Here is a 5,945-nt window from a genome sequence, read left to right on the forward strand (position 1 = left end):
CAACAATATATAATAGTCCATACTTTATTCGAAGAATGACGACGTAACTTGGCGTTGAACGCCAAGTTCATGCTGCTGTCTGGAGTTAAACGCCAGAAAAACGTCATGATCCGGAGTTGAACGCCCAAAACACGTCATAACTCGGAGTTCAACTCCAAGAGAAGCCTCAGCTCGTGGATTGATCAAGCTTAGCCCAAACATACACCAAGTGGGCCCCGGAAGTGGATTTATGCATCAATTACTTACTCATGTAAACCCTAGGAGCTAGTTTATTATAAATAGAACTTTTTACTATCATATTATCATCCTGGATTGTATTTTGAATCCTGGGATCACGTTTTGGGGGCTGGCCATTCGGCCATGCCTGAACCTTTTACTTATGTATTTTCAACGGTGGAGTTTCTGCACACCATAGATTAAGGGTGTGGAGCTCTGCTGTACCTCAAGTATTAATGCAATTCTATTTTCTTTTATTCAAATCTCTCTTATTCTTATTCCAAGATATTCATTCGCACCCAAGAACATGATGAGTGTAATGATGAAAGTGACGATCATTATCATTCTCACTTATGAACGCACGTGATTGACAACCACTTCCGTTCTACATGCAACAAGAGCTTGAATGTGTATCTCTTAGATTCCCCAACAGAATCTTCGTGGTATAAGCTAGATAGATGGCGGCATTTATGAGGATCCGGAAAGTCTCACCTTGTCTGTGGTATTCCGAGTAGGATCCTGGGAATCCGGAAAGTCTAACCTTGTCTGTGGTATTCCGAGTAGGATTCCGGTAATGAATGACTGTGACGTGCTTCAAACTTGCAAGTGCTGGGCGTTAGTGACAGACGCAAAAGGATCAAGGGATTCTATTCCAGTAGGCGCGGGAACCAACCAGTGATTAGCCGTGCTGTGACAGAGCGCGTGAGCATAGTTTTCACTGCGAGGATGGGATGTAGCCATCAACCATGGGTGATGCCTCCAGACGATTAGCCGTGCGAGTGACAGCCGCATAGGATCATTTTCCCGAGAGGATTGAAAGTAGCCACCGCTGATGGTGAACCCCTATACACAGCTTGCCATGGAAAGGAGTAAGAAGGATTGGGTTGAAGCAGTAGGAGAGCAGGCGTCCTTGAGCCATACAGTATCTCCATTCGCTTATCTGAAATTCCCACCAATGAATCTGCATAAGTCTTCTATCCTTTTTATAATCTATTTTCTTATTTCTATTTTCGAAACCCATAAACCAATTTAATCTGCCTAACTGAGATTTACAAGGTGACCATAGCTTGCTTCATACCAACAATCTCTGTGGGATCGACCCTTACTCACGTAAGGTTTATTACTTGGACGACCCAGTACACTTGCTGGTTAGTTGAACGGAGTTGTGAGCTTCTCTAACAGTGCCTGAAATTCTTTTGTCACAATTTCGTCCACCAAGTTTTTGGCGCCGTTGCCGGGATTGTTCGAGTATGGACAACTGACGGTTCATCTTGTTGCTCAGATTAGGTAATTTTCTTTTCAAAAGTCTTTTTCAAAAATTTTTCCTTTCTTTTTCGTTTTTGCAACTTTACTTTCGAAAAAATTAAAATAAAAATACAAAAAAAATCATAAAATCATAAAAATCAAAAATATTTTGTTTTTCTTGTTTTGAATCTTGTGTTAATTTTTAAGTTTGGTGTCAATTGCATGCTTTTAAAATTTTTCTTGCATTTTTCGAAAATCCCATGCATTCATAGTGTTCTTCATGATCTTCAAGTTGTTCTTGACAAGTCTTCTTGTTTGATCTTGATGATTTCTTGTTTTGTGTTGTTTGTTGTTTTTCATGTGCATCTTTGCATTCATATTTTCCATGCATTAAAGATTTCTAAGTTTGGTGTCTTGCATGTTTTCTTTGCATCAAAAAATTTTTCAAAATTATGTTCTTGATGTTCATCATGATCTTCAAAGTGTTCTTGGTGTTCATCTTGACATTCATAGCATTCTTGCATGCATCTTGTGTCTTGATCCAAAATTTTCATGTTTTGGGTCAATTTTTGTGTTTTTCTTTAAAAATTCAAAAATCAAAAAAATATCTTTTCCTTATTTCCCTCCAAAATTTCGAAATTTTGGTTTGACGTGGTCAAAAAAATTTTAAAATTAGTTGTTTCTTACAAGTCAAGTCAAAATTTCAATTTTAAAAATCTTATCTTTTTAAAATCTCTTTCAAAAATCATATCTTTTTCATTTTTTTATCATTTTCGAAAATTTCAAAAATCTTTTTCAAAAATATTTTCAAAATCTTTTTCTTATCTTTATTTGATATTTTCGAAAATTCACTAATAATTAATGTGATTGGTTCAAAAATTTGAAGTTTGTTACTTTCTTGTTAAGAAAGGTTCAATCTTTAAGTTCTAGAATCCTATCTTGTAGTTTCTTGTTAGTGAAGTAAATAATTTCAAATTTTTAAAATTAAAATCTTTTTATCTTTTATCTTATCTTTTTCAAAAAATTTTATCTTTTTCAAAATTTGATTTCAAAATATCTTATCTAACTTCTTATCTTCTTATCTCTTTAAAAATTTGATTTCAAAATCTTTTTCAATCAACTAACTAACTTTTTATTTGTTTCTTATCTTTTTTCAAAACCACTTAACTTCTTTTCCCTTTCTAATTTTCGAAAATATCTCATCTCTTTTTCAAAAATTCTTTTTAATTAACTAATTGTTTCAAGTTTTAAATTCAATTATATTTTATCTTTAATTTTCGAAAATTACTAACCCCTTTTCAAAATTATTTTCGAAAATTTCTCTTCTCTTCTCTTCTTCTATTTAATTAATTAATTACTAACACTTCTCTTCACCTCTCTTCATCCAAAAATCCGAATCCATCCTTCTTCTTTCTTCTACCCCTTTCTTCTTCTACTAACATAAAGGAATCTCTATACTGTGACATAGAGGATTCCTCTTTCTTTTCTTGTTCTCTTCTCCTTCATATGAGCAGGAACAGGGAAAAGGGCACTCTTGTTGAAGTTGATCCAGAACCTGAAAGGACTCTGAAGAGAAAATTAAGAGAAGCTAAATTACAACAATCCAGAAACAACCTTTCAGAAATTTTCGAACAAGAGAAGGACATGGCAGCCGAAAATAATAATAATAATGCAAGGAGAATGCTTGGTGACTTCACAAAGCCAACGTCCAAGTTTGATGGAAGAAGCATCTCCATTCCTGCCATTGGAGCCAATAACTTTGAGCTTAAGCCTCAACTAGTTGCTTTAATGCAACAAAACTGCAAGTTTTATGGACTTCCATCTGAAGATCCTTATCAGTTTTTAACTGAGTTCTTGCAGATCTGTGAGACTGTAAAGACGAATGGAGTTGATCCTGAAGTCTACAGACTCATGCTTTTCCCTTTTGCTGTAAGAGACAGAGCTAGAATATGGTTGGATTCACAACCTAAGGATAGCCTGGACTCCTGGGATAAGCTGGTTACTGCCTTCTTAGATAAATTCTTTCCTCCTCAAAAGCTGAGCAAGCTGAGAGTGGATGTTCAAACCTTCAAACAAAAAGATGGTGAATCCCTCTATGAAGCTTGGGAAAGATACAAGCAGCTGACCAAAAGATGTCCATCTGACATGTTTTCAGAATGGACCCTATTAGATATATTCTATTATGGTCTCTCTGAATTTTCGAAAATGTCATTGGACCATTCTGCAGGTGGATCTATTCACCTGAAGAAAACACCTGAAGAGGCTCAAGAACTCATTGACATGGTTGCAAACAACCAGTTCATGTACACATCTGAGAGGAATTCCGTGAATAATGGGGTACCTCAGAAGAAAGGAGTTCTTGAAATTGATGCTCTGAATGCCATATTGGCTCAGAACAAAATGTTGACTCAACAGGTCAACATAATCTCTCAAAATCTGAATGGATTGCAACATGCATCCAACAGTACTAGAGAGGCAGCTTCTGAAGAAGCTTATGATCCTGAGAACCCTGCCATGGCAGAGGTTAATTACATGGGTGAACCATATGGAAACACCTATAACCCATCATGGAGAAATCATCCAAATTTCTCCTGGAAGGATCAACAAAAGCCTCAACAAGGCTTTAACAATGGTGGACGCAATAGGCTGGGCAATAGCAAGCCATATCCATCATCTTCTCAGCAACAGACAGAGAACTTTGAACAAAATAATTCTAATTTAGCCAATATAGTCTCTGATCTGTCAAAAGCCACTTTCAGTTTCATGAATGAAACAAGATCCTCCATCAGAAATTTGGAGGCACAAGTGGGCCAGCTGAGTAAGAAAGTTATTGAAAATCCTCCCAGTATTCTCCCAAGCAATACAGAAGAGAATCCAAAAGGAGAGTGCAAGGCCATTGATGTGATCAAAGAGGCCGAATGCACAAGGGAGGAGGAGGACGAAAATCCTAGTGAGGAAGACCTCCTGGGACGTCCCTCAAGCAAGAAGGAGTTTCCTATTAAGGATCCAAAGGAATCTGAAGCTCATCTAGAGACCATAGAGATTCCATTAAATCTCCTTCTGCCATTCATGAGCTCTGAAGACTATTCTTCCTCTGAAGAGGACGAAGATGTGACTGGAGAGCAAGTTGCTCAATACTTAGGAGCTATCATGAAGCTGAATGCCAAGTTGTTTGGTAATGAGACTTGGGGAAGTGAACCTCCCTTGCTCATTAGTGAACTAGATACTTGGATTCAGAAAACTCTACCTCAAAAGAAACAAGATCCTGGCAAGTTCCTAATACCTTGTACCATAGGCACCATGAGCTTTGAAAAAGCTCTATGTGATCTGGGGTCAGGGATAAACCTTATGCCACTCTCTGTAATGGAGAAGCTGGGGATCATTAAGGTACAACCTGCCTTGTTCTCATTACAATTGGCAGACAAGTCAGTGAGACAAACTTATGGGATAGTAGAGGACGTGCTAGTAAAGGTTGAAGGCCTTTACATCCCTGCTGATTTCATAATCCTAGACACTAGGAAGGAAGATGATGAATGCATCATCCTAGGAAGACCTTTCCTAGCCACAGCAGGAGCTGTGATAGATGTCAACAGAGGTGAGTTAGTCCTTCAATTAAATGGGGACTACCTTGTGTTTAAGGCACATGGCCATCCCTCTGTGACAGAAGAGAGTAAGCATGAAGAACTTCTCTCAGTTCAGAGTCAAGAAGAGCCCACACAATCAAACTCTAAGTTTGGTGTTGTGAGGCCACAATCAAACTCTAAGTTTGGTGTTCAGACCCCATATCCAAACTCTAAGTTTGGTGTTGGGACCACACTAACATTGACCTGATCACCTTGTGGCTCCATGAGAGCCACTGTCAAGCTATTGACATTAAAGAAGCGCTTGTTGGGAGGCAACCCAATTTTATTTATCTAATTTTATTTTATTTTGTTTCTTTGTTATTTTTGTGTTTAATTAGGTACATGATCATGAGGAGTCACGAAAAAAATCAAAAAAATTAAAAACAGAGTCAAAAATAGAAGAAAAAAATTTTCACCCTGGAGGTAGCGCAGACTGGCGTTCAACGCCAGTAAGATGCATCTGGCTGGCGTTCAACGCCAGAACAGAGCACCATTCTGGCGCTGAACGCTAGAAACAAGCAACAACCTGGCGTTAAACGCCAGGAATGTGCACAGTGAGGACAAACTGGCGCTGAACGCCAGTAACAAGCATGAAGCTGGCGTTCAACGCCAGAAACATGCATTACATGGGCGTTGAACGCCCAGAACGTGCACCAATGGGCGTTTGAACGCCAGAATAATGCACGAAGGCAATTTACATGCCTATATGGTGAAGGAATGGTATTTCTTTTCACCTCAGGATCTGTGGACCCCACAGGATCCCCACCTCAGGATCTGTGGACCCCACAGGATCCCCACCTACCATATTCCCACCTTTTCTTTTAATCCTAGTCACACTCTCCTAATCCAAATCCTATTTCA

Source organism: Arachis hypogaea, chromosome 10 (genome assembly GCF_003086295.3).
Source record: "Arachis hypogaea cultivar Tifrunner chromosome 10, arahy.Tifrunner.gnm2.J5K5, whole genome shotgun sequence".
Taxonomy (NCBI): domain Eukaryota; kingdom Viridiplantae; phylum Streptophyta; class Magnoliopsida; order Fabales; family Fabaceae; genus Arachis; species Arachis hypogaea.